We start from the raw sequence: 12,335 nt of genomic DNA, 5'->3' as shown, positions 1-12,335 counted from the left end.
TTTGATGATATTGAGTGGTTGTAGTTAGGTTCTGTGCAGTGTTTCTTACATGTTATTGAAAAATCGATTTTTGGGTGCAATTGATTGGTATATGTATTTGGCCCTTATTTATGAATGCCATGTGCAGCTGATGCATGACTTTAAACATGGGTAATAAGTTACGCACTGGTGGTGCAAGGCTTTCATAAATAAGGCTCTGACTTTGTTTGATGATATTGATTGGTTGTACATAGGTTCTGCACAGTGCTTCTTACATGTTAAACAAAAATCGATTTTTGGGTGCAATTGATTGGTATATGTATTTGGCCCTTATTTATGAATGCCATGTGCAGCTGATGCATGACTTTAAACATGGGTAATAAGTGACGCACTGGTGGCGCAAGGCTTTCATAAATAAGGCCCTGACTTTGTTTGATGATATTGATTGGTTGTACTTAGGTTCTGTGCCGTGTTTCTTATATGTTATTGAAAAATCGATTTTTGGGTGCAATTGATTAGTATATGTATTTTGCCCTAATTTATGATTGCCATGTGCAACTGATGCATGACTTTAAACATGGGTAATAAGTGACGCACTGGTGGCGCAAGGCTTTCATAAATAAGGCTCTGACTTTGTTTGATGATATTGATTGGTTGTACATAGGTTCTGTGCAGTGTTCCTTACATGTTAAATAAAAATCGATTTTTGGGTGCAATTGATTGGTATATGTATTTGGCCCTTATTTATGAATGCCATGTGCAGCTGATGCATGACTTTAAACATGGGTAATAAGTGACGCACTGGTGGCGCAAGGCTTTCATAAATAAGGCCCTGACTTTGTTTGATGATATTGATTGGTTGTACTTAGGTTCTGTGCAGTGTTCCTTACATGTTATTCAAAAATCGATTTTTGGGTGCAATTGATTGGTATATGTATTTGGCCCTTATTTATGAATGCCATGTGCAGCTGATGCATGACTTTCAACATGGGTAATAAGTGACGCACTGGTGGTGCAAGGGTTCATAAATAAGGCTCTGACTTTGTTTGATGATATTGATTGGTTGTACATAGGTTCTGCACAGTGCTTCTTACATGTTAAACAAAAATCGATTTTTGGGTGCAATTGATTGGTATATGTATTTGGCCCTTATTTATGAATGCCATGTGCAGCTGATGCATGACTTTAAACATGGGTAATAAGTGACGCACTGGTGGCGCAAGGCTTTCATAAATAAGGCCTGACTTTGTTTGATGATATTGAGTGGTTGTACTTAGGTTCTGTGCAGTGTTCCTTACATGTTATTCAAAAATCGATTTTTGGGTGCAATTGATTGGTATATGTATTTGGCCCTTATTTATGATTGCCATGTGCAGCTGATGCATGACTTTAAACATGGGTAATAAGTGACGCACTGGTGGCGCAAGGCTTTCATAAATAAGGCTCTGACTTTGTTTGATGATATTGATTGGTTGTACATAGGTTCTGTGCAGTGTTCCTTACATGTTAAATAAAAATCGATTTTTGGGTGCAATTGATTGGTATATGTATTTGGCCCTTATTTATGAATGCCATGTGCAGCTGATGCATGACTTTAAACATGGGTAATAAGTGACGCACTGGTGGCGCAAGGCTTTCATAAATAAGGCCCTGACTTTGTTTGATGATATTGATTGGTTGTACTTAGGTTCTGTGCAGTGTTCCTTACATGTTATTCAAAAATCGATTTTTGGGTGCAATTGATTAGTATATGTATTTGGCCCTAATTTATGATTGCCATGTGCAGCCGATGCATGACTTTAAACATGGGTAATAAGTGACGCACTGGTGGCGCAAGGCTTTCATAAATAAGGCTCTGACTTTGTTTGATGATATTGATTGGTTGTACATAGGTTCTGTGCAGTGTTCCTTACATGTTAAATAAAAATCGATTTTTGGGTGCAATTGATTGGTATATGTATTTGGCCCTTATTTATGAATGCCATGTGCAGCTGATGCATGACTTTAAACATGGGTAATAAGTGACGCACTGGTGGCGCAAGGCTTTCATAAATAAGGCCCTGACTTTGTTTGATGATATTGAGTGGTTGTACTTAGGTTCTGTGCAGTGTTCCTTACATGTTAAATAAAAATCGATTTTTGGGTGCAATTGATTGGTATATGTATTTGGCCCTTATTTATGATTGCCATGTGCAGCCGATGCATGACTTTCAACATGGGTAATACGTGACGCACTGGTGGCGCAAGGCTTTCATAAATAAGGCCCTGACTTTGTTTGATGATATTGATTGGTTGTACTTAGGTTCTGCGCCGTGTTTCTTACATGTTATTGAAAAATCGATTTTTGGGTGCAATTGATTGGTATATGTATTTTGCCCTAATTTATGATTGCCATGTGCAACTGATGCATGACTTTAAACATGGGTAATAAGTGATGCACTGGTGGCGCAAGGCTTTCATAAATAAGGCTCTGACTTTGTTTGATGATATTGATTGGTTGTACATAGGTTCTGTGCAGTGTTCTTTACATGTTAAATAAAAATCGATTTTTGGGTGCAATTGATTGGTATATGTATTTGGCCCTTATTTATGAATGCCATGTGCAGCTGATGCATGACTTTAAACATGGGTAATAAGTGACGCACTGGTGGCGCAAGGCTTTCATAAATAAGGCCCTGACTTTGTTTGATGATGTTGATTGGTTGTACTTAGGTTCTGTGCAGTGTTCCTTACATGTTATTCAAAAATCGATTTTTGGGTGCAATTGATTGGTATATGTATTTGGCCCTTATTTATGATTCCCATGTGCAGCCGATGCATGACTTTCAACATGGGTAATACGTGACGCACTGGTGGCGCAAGGCTTTCATAAATAAGGCCCTGACTTTGTTTGATGATATTGATTGGTTGTACTTAGGTTCTGCGCCGTGTTTCTTACATGTTATTGTGAAATTGATTTTTGGGTGCAATTGATTAGTATATGTATTTTGCCCTAATTTATGATTGCCATGTGCAACTGATGCATGACTTTAAACATGGGTAATAAGTGACGCACTGGTGGCGCAAGGCTTTCATAAATAAGGCCCTGACTTTGTTTGATGATATTGATTGGTTGTACTTAGGTTCTGTGCAGTGTTCCTTACATGTTATTCAAAAATCGATTTTTGGGTGTAATTGATTGGTATATGTATTTGGCACTTATTTATGAATGCCATGTGCAGCTGATGCATGACTTTAAACATGGGTAATAAGTGACACACTGGTGGTGCAAGGCTTTCATAAATAAGGCTCTGACTTTGTTTGATGATATTGATTGGTTGTACATAGGTTCTGCACAGTGTTTCTTACATGTTATTCAAAAATCGATTTTTGGGTGCAATTGATTGGTATATGTATTTGGCCCTTATTTATAATTGCCATGTGCAGCTGATGCATGACTTTAAACATGGGTAATAAGTGACGCACTGGTGGCGCAAGGCTTTCATAAATAAGGCCCTGACTTTGTTTGATGATATTGATTGGTTGTACATAGGTTCTGCGCAGTGTTCCTTACATGTTATTGAAAAATCGATTTTTGGGTGCAATTGATTGGTATATGTATTTGGCCCTTATTTATGAATGCCATGTGCAGCTGATGCTTGACTTTAAACATGGGTAATAAGTGACGCATTGGTGGCGCAAGGCCTTTAAAAATAAAGCCATGATTTGCTATTGTATAAACTTAAATATGTTGCAATTTATTGTTTATATTGTTTGCTTTTTAACATTACTTTGTTGTTTGCTAATAGTGGTCTTTCATGTGTTTTTTTAACAGAACAACAGATTCAAATCAACTTCTGAAAAGCAAGCAAAAATGCCTTCAAGGCAAAGAAATATTAAAAATACCATACGGAAAAGGAGAACATCAACAACAGAGTTTATGGAATCCTCTTCAACAACTACTTCAAAAAACACCAGAAAAGCTTCTGGTAAGCCAATTAAGTCTTTTCTTCGTAACATATGTCGTAGGAAAAAAAATGAAATTGCTAATGTGAATATACAGAAAAAGTCAACAAATCTAAAAAGGAAAGAGAAGCCCACAAAAAATGTTTCCATTGGACCAGGAGAGAAGAGAATGGTTAGCAATAGAAGGGTAAATGTTTTTAGGGACATTCGTAGGCGAATGTTTCGCAATAGGGTAGTTTTAAATTTGCTAAAAAATGAAAAGAAAAGTAAACTAAAAGCTGCTTTTTACAAGAAAAAGAAAAGTGTAGAAAAGATTGTTGATCAGGCTTTTGAAGTTAAGAAAAAATTATTTATTTTAATAATCAATAGAATTAGGATACTTAATAAGGCAATGGATGTTTTCAAATCGAACAGTAGATGGAAAAGAATTATTAATCGGAGTAATTTTTGTGAAGTATTTTCTGGTGAATGGATGCATAGTTCAAGTTCTGAGCCTTTTTTTAATGAGGAGAGTTACTTTCAGGAAAATGATTTGGTGCATGCGGTTGACACCAGTGGTCGTGCCTATGAGGTGAAAGATAGTTGTGTGATGGAAAAAGAGAAACTTGTACCTAGAGATGCAGAAGAGGTGTTAGCTGATGAAGTTTTAGGGAGACGTACTAAGGGTCCAGTGTACACATGGAAATGCAGTAGTATTTGTAGTGTGCGACAGGAATCAATTGATTTGCTTCGAAATTTCTTACGTACATATAGTAAAAAAAGTCTCAAACAAAAAATGAAGATCCTGCAAGAGTTAGATCCTTGCAGAGTGAGAGAAAGCACAGGTTTGCAAGGGCATTCACTAGCATGTCTTTCTAGAAAAGTTTGTCGGAGTGTTTTTCATCATTTTAGGATGTTAGCAGTGCATCATAATAACGTAAGGAAATTAGTGAGGAAGTTGTATTATGCAAAAAGTCCTGCACTTAAGCTTAAACAGTTAAATAGTGCTCTTTTGCATGGATCTGAAGTGGATGTGAAGACTATTTGTGAAGAAATTGAGTTTTGTTATTTTGGGAACAAAGAGGACAGTGTAGAAATAGATATAGTAATGGATGGTAATGCAGAAGATAATGGACAAATTTCAAGTATTGAAAAGTTTGATGAGGAAATTATCAAGTTTAAGGTGAAATCAAGTGAGAGGCCTAATGTAACTTGTGTGTGTTGTCGACGGACTCATTATAAAATTCAGACTAGGTTAGTTGATTTATATGCAAAAAGTGAATTGGAAAATAATAGTGAATGGGAGGATTTTGTAAGTTATTTGTTGGTGGAGAATTCTTTTGATTTGAGTTTGGATCAGCGTATTTGCACTTATTGTTTGAAAAAATTAAATGAAAATAGAATGCCTGCAAGAGCAATTTATAATAATCTTCAGTTGATAGATATTCCTTCTGAATTGATGGATCTAAATACTTATGAATCTATTTTGATTCAATGTGTCCATCCTTTTCAGGCTATTGTACGCATGGAGCCTAAGACAGGGAAATTGCCTCCATCAGATTTAGTGAGAGGATTAAAGGGAAGAGTTGTTTATTTGCCTCTAGATGTAAAGAAAAATATTAATACAATTGGTGTAGAAAGAGTAGAAGAAGATCCTTTAGTTATTCTAGTTAATGGGGTTCCAACAAAGAGTAAGAAAATTTGGCAAGATTTAGTGGATGTTAAAAAAGTCAAGAAGGCAACGTTGTATTTAGTTAAAAACAATGAGTACTACAAACATGTAAGTGTTGGAGTTGAGGAAACAGCTACAGAAGAAGATAGTGATTCTTCAGTTGGTCAAATTGAAAAAGTTGATGTGTCTAGAACTGAAGAAATATATGAACATTATACTGTTCATCCTTTGCATTCCAAAGAAGTAATGGGAAATGCAATTGACTTGTTTCAAATGAAGGCAGCAAAAGGAAGTCCCATTAGTGTATGGGAAGAAAGTTTGGAAGCTCGTTGTTTTCCACAATTATTTCCAACAGGTTGTGGTGGACGATATGATGATCGACCAGTTCAAATTCCTGCAGCTGAATACCGGACTCTAAGATTATATGCAGAAGATCCAAGGTTTCGTCAATGCATTCCATATTTATTTCATCTACTGTTTGAAAGTGATTTGTCTGGGCTTTCTTATGCAGTTAATCATATATTAAAAAGTGGACCTCATTTGCAAAATGTATGTGCAAGGGACTTTATGGAGAAAGTTAATCTGCAAGACAGTATTTTGGAATCTCAGCTAATCAATCTCATGGCATGTCAACGTGGAACCAATGAGTATTGGTTTCGTCGTCATGGAGAATTGAAATGTATGCTAAGAAACTTAGGAACTCCTACATGGTTCCTCACTCTTAGCTGTGCTGAGTATGCATGGGACGATTTACTTCAATTTCTACGAGAGGCAAATGAAAACATACCAAATATAGAATTGAAAACACCAGGAGAACTGTGTTCTTTAGATCCAGTGAATGTTTGCAGATATTTTAATCATAGATTTGAAGCTATGATGTCTTTTATTACCAACAAAAAAAATCCTCCCCTTGGAGAGGTTTTGGATTTCTTTTGGAGGAAGGAATATCAAGCGAGAGGTGCTCCTCATATACATATGTTGTTGTGGATTAAAGATGCACCCAAATTTGGAACAGATTCAGATGAAACAGTGATGAGTTTCATTGAAGAGTATTCAACATGTGCTGTTCCAAAATCTACTGAAGAAAACAATTTAAGGCAACAAGTTTTACGTTTTCAATCTCATCGTTGTGGAAAGTACTGTCGTCGAAAATTTAAAAACAAGGAAAAGTACTACACGAAATGTCGTTTTGCATTTCCTCGACCAGTGATTTCTAAGGGAAGAGTAAATAATTTGATGTCATCTCTACGACATACTGTGACGAGAAAATCTCCCAAAAACACATATAATTTGAAAAGAAATGAAGAATCTAAGTACATCAACGATTACAACCCAGTGATTTTGTCCATGTGGAATGCTAACATGGATATTCAGTTCGTTGCTGACAACTCTATTGCTGTGGCTCGATATGTGACATCTTACATCACCAAAAAAGAAAAGACAGAACTGAAGGAAATGTGGGAGGACATTTCACATGAAAAGAGTCTAAGCAAGAAATTATACAGTTTCAGTCTGAAGATGTTGTCGCATCGAGAAATTGGAGCATATGAATGTTCTGATCGGTTATCATCAGCAAGTCTCTATGCCAAATCAAGAACAATCATTTGGGTGAGTCTTGGTCTTGCTGCTACACGAAACCGAGTTTTGAAATCTGTACAAGAAATTGAATATTTGGCGGAAAAAGAACCAAACAGTACAGATATTTTGAAGACAAATATGTTGGATACATACTATCCAAATAGAAGTACTCACCTTGAGAACACATGTTTGTATGAAGTTCTTCAAAACTACAGTTATAAGAGGAACATCACAGAAGATATCAATAATGGAAAATATGCACTCATTGGCTACGAAGGATGTCTAGTGAAGCAGAAAAAAGGCCATTTGATTAATCATCGAAAATTGAGTTGTGAAGTTCCAGACAAAAGAGAATTTTACTACTTAGCTCTTTTGCAACTCTTTAAGCCATGGCGTACAGAAGAGGAACTACTTGGAGATTTTCTCTGTTATGAAGACTCTTTTAATGCAACTAAGGATACCATAGAATGTCCTATTTTTCTAAATTATCTGCAAATGTTGAATGAAGAAATGGAGCAAGAAACCACAATTGCTGAAGAGATAGCTAGAAACAGTTCTCAAGATAGTCAGAGTTCTACTTCATTGAGCCAGGATCCACTAGGAGGACCAATTATCCAAAATGAAGCTGCCACTGCCATGGATGAGGTGGAAAGAGCTATGGAACAAGCTCAAGAGGATGGAGTTAACTTAGAAGATTTGGTAAGGCAACTAAACATTGAGCAGAAAAAGATATATGATGAAGTCACAGAGCAGATTGAACATGGATTCAGACATGACAAAAAAGAGTGCTCATGTATATTATTTGACCCTGTCCGACTGTATGTAAGTGGAGAAGCGGGGACAGGAAAAAGTTTTCTAATTAAAGCCGTTGCAAGTTATCTGCAGAAAAGGACTGATTCACCACTGTCTTGTGTTGTAACTGCTCCAACTGGTCTGGCAGCACATAACATTAAAGGGATTACTCTACATCGTTTATTGATGCTGCCAGTTGAACATGATAATAAATTGCATTACAACAAGCTATCTGGAGATGCGTGTTCTGAAGTTTCAAGAGTCTTGAAGAAAATGAAACTTCTTATCATAGATGAAGTAAGCATGGTCTCAAATCTAATGCTTGCTTTTGTGCATTTGAGAATGCAAGAAATTCTTAAAACAGACTATGATGTGTTATTTGGAGGAAAACACATTATTGTTTTTGGAGATCTATTGCAGTTGACTCCAGTAAAAGGACAACCAGTGTTTAAAATGCTCACGCATGAAGATACCAGGAAGTCCCTTGGAAGCATTGGAAATGTTAATATATGGCTAAATTTTAAATATGCTGAACTGCTTCAAAATATGCGACAGGCCAAGGATGAAGATTATAAAAATATTCTACAAGATGTAAGAATTGGAAAAATGACTGAGAAAGGGAAAAAAGCTTTGCATAGTCGATTAATTTCAAATTTGTATCCAAATGAAAACATTCTTCCAGAGAATATTTTTAAAAAAATGACTGAGAAGAAATCTGGGATATGTTTGATGCCAACTCTGCAAGAATGTTCCATCTTCAACCAAAAAATGTTAGACTTAGAAAATGAAGAGATTGTGAAACTAGAAGCAATAGATAAAATAGAGCATATGGGTGCAACAATTGTTTTGTCAGAAAATTTGAAAATTAAATTGCATTCATTGGAGAAAAGTATTTCAAAAACAGCTGGTTTTGAAAAGACTCTGAATGTGTGTTTAAATTGTCGTATCATTTTGAGAAGGAATTTAAATGTTGAAAGCGGTCTGGTAAATGGAGCAATGGGTTATGTTGTTGATTTTGTGAATTACAGAAATAGAGATGAAATTGAATTTTTAAAAATAAAATTTGATGGCATTGAACAAGTACAACAAATAAGTCGTTGTTCTGCTAGATTTTTACTTGTAAAAGACTTATATGTTCGCCGAAAACAGTTTCCTGTTTGTTTGGCGTATGCAGTGACAATTCATAAATCTCAAGGTTTAAGTGTAGATAGTGCATTGGTGAACATTGGAAGATCTGTGTTTAAAGAGGGTATGGCATATGTGGCATTATCTCGAGTCAGAACTTTATCAGGATTGTATTTGATTGCGTGTGATGAGACAAAGATTTCTGCAGATCTAGATTGTGTTAAAGAATACAATAGGTTAAGAAGAGAGTATGCTCCACATTTGCCTCAATATCCTCTGTTTGAAAAACGTGTGGTAGGCCGAAAAAGAAGAAATGAGGATAATTGTAGTGAGGTAGTTGCAAAAAGACAAAAAGTAGAGAAAACTGTAATTGAAAACAGGAAGAAAAAGAATTGTGGAGAAAATGTTGTTGGATTTCAGTTTGAAAACAGTTCTGGTGTCAACTGCTATGCTAATGTAGTGGTTAATGTTGTTTTTTTTCTTAAAAGTTTACAAGAACAGATTGTTGAAAATCGGGATCAAAGATTGTGTGGTTTATTGAATTCTGTGTTTCAGAAATGTAGCAGTGTTACAGCACAAATAGAAAGTGTAACAGAAATTCGAAATATTTTAGATTTGTGTTCTGGTCAAGATAAATTTTCACAGAACATTCAGCAGGATTGTCAGGAATTTTTAATGTATATGTTTGGTGTTTTGGAAGATGAAGGTGTAGATGTAGATAATCTTTTCAGTCTTTCTTATCAATGGCAGCATGACTGCCACAATTGTAGTTTATCAAGTACTACTACAATAGACACTGAAAGATTTATATATTTGACTTTACCAGACTGTAAATCAGTGTCTTTTAAAAATCTAGTTAAAGCAGCAGATCATAATATGGTGTGTACCCAATGTAACTGTACAATGCTGTCCACATTATTTATACAAAGGTATGGGCAGTATATCATTTTAGTTTTCCAACGATGTAGACCTGATGGAACTAAATTGACAACTTCTATCAAAAATTTTGTGGCTTCTCAGTTATCAATTTCTGGAAGGACCTTTACAACTGAAGCTATTATTTATCATGATGGACCTTCGACCACCTCAGGACATTATACATGCTACTTAAAATCTGAAAATGGATGGAGTTACTGCAATGATTCTCATTTAACTTATAAACAACGTTTGCCTTATGACTCTACAAATTCTTATCTAGTGTTTTTAAAACCAAAGTTTTAGTAAAGGGAATTGGCCTTTGAAGACGGGAATAGTTAATAAAAGTTAGTTAGTTAGTTAATCTAATATTTGAAATTATTTATCTCATGTAGATACTTTAAGTGGATCTCAAAGTAAAAAATACTGATATATCTGACAGAAATTGGCCGTGAGGAAAATGTAAGATATGATGTTGTTAGATCTTTTTTCATAGGAAGTTGATGAAATCGAAGTTATAGAGCACAGCAGACTTTTTTCACCAAAAGGACCTTCACTATCTGCAATCTCATGTAGATACTTTAAGTGGATCTCAAAGTAAAAAATACTGATATATCTGACACAAATTGGCCGTGAGGAAAGTGTAACATATGATGTTGTTAGATCTTTTTTCATAGGAAGTCGATGAAATGGAAGTTATAGAGCACAGCAGACTTTTTTCCACCAAAAGGACCTTCACTATCTGCAATTTGGTCTCACGGAAAAGTAAGTGAATCAAAGATTAGTGTACTTATATGAGATGTATGTTTGAATGGGTTTTTTTAAACACAATCTTTTAGATTGTGTTTTTTTTTCCCCGCTGTTATCTGATGAAGACTTTGATCTCACTAATTTAAGTGAAATTCAATATATTCTGAGAACAGCAAAAATAAATAATGTAACATATTGTAGAAGTTATTGTGTAGTTTGAATTGTGTAATTTATATTGTGTTCACATTGTCTTATACTCATTTTCTTTTTCAACCTTATTTACCTCTCTTTACTAATTTACACTCTTTTTTCATCGCTGTTTCTTTAATGCACTTCATTCACAACTTCTTAATCTAATAGGAACTGTCTGCATTTCCTCTGTTCCTTCCACCACTTTTTATCTTTTTCATATTCTCACAGTACCACTGCTTTAGTTTCCTAACCCTCTCTTTCTTTTTCTCCTTTTTTTTTCTTTTGCATCCATTGTACTGTAGTTCACTTAGTTCTTCCTTTTGTCTTTCTGTGTACTTACTCTCTCACTCCTGTTTTATCCATCGTTCTATACTAACTTCATTCCTTTCATCCCTTCACTCTGTTACTTTACTTCACTCACTCTCAATCATCTTCTATTCCTCTTTTTTATTTATAGTTTCTCAATCAGACTTCTCTCCTTTTCACTCATTTTTCTTTTATTTTCTTATCTTTACTGATTTTGATTTGATATCTTACATTCTTTTAGTATCTTATTTACCTTTAGGAATTTGTTCTCTTTCTATTTCTTTTTCCTTTTTTTTTCTCTTTCTACATTACTTTCTTTCTGTTTTTGTATCCTTCACTATTGCATCATTTCTTAGTAAACTTTTGTAGATTTTTAAACCTCATGAACTGTTGCTTCTATTTTATTATATATTTTTAAGAAATTATAACGTGTTTTTTCTTTTATCTTTCATAGATACAAGTTTGCATTGATTATATGGTAAGTGTGTTTACAAAATCTTTTTTGTTATCACCTTTTGTTTTATTTTCACTATTTTTCTGTCACCCTACCGCACCTCTATTTCCTTACTTTGCTTCCCTCACTTATTCTTTTGTTCCATGTTCACTTCCGACCACATTCAATTTCTTTCAGTACTTCTGCCTATGCACACTCCTTCACTTACCTTTTTTACTGGTTCACTTAGTCCCTTTGTGACAGTCCTACTTTTACTCTCTCTCTTATTTGTCTCTATTACTCCCCATGTCTTACCCTTATTCACTTACATGTACCCTCTTTCACCCCTCTTTACTTATATACACTGATATTTACTTTCCCTCAATCACTACTATTCTTTTCCTCTGATTCCGTCACTACCTGTCATTCCCATACTTAACTGTCCTTCTTTTTACTTTCAACATCCATTTACAATCTCCCTTAACCTCTGCTTTAGTCTTCTTCCTATTTCTTCTTTCTTTTGCTCCCTTATTCATTTTTCTTTTCTCAGTTACTTCCTTTTACACTTTTTATCTGTCTTACTATCTATTACACAGTCCCTCCTTCATTTTTTTTTCTTTTTTTTGTGAGTGCGCTGACGGTACGCGCACCCGTGCGCGCACCGAAAGC

Source organism: Lissotriton vulgaris, chromosome 2_1 (assembly GCF_964263255.1).
Source record: "Lissotriton vulgaris chromosome 2_1, aLisVul1.2, whole genome shotgun sequence".
NCBI lineage: Eukaryota > Metazoa > Chordata > Amphibia > Caudata > Salamandridae > Lissotriton > Lissotriton vulgaris.
Note: the sequence above shows the minus strand (reverse complement) of the source record.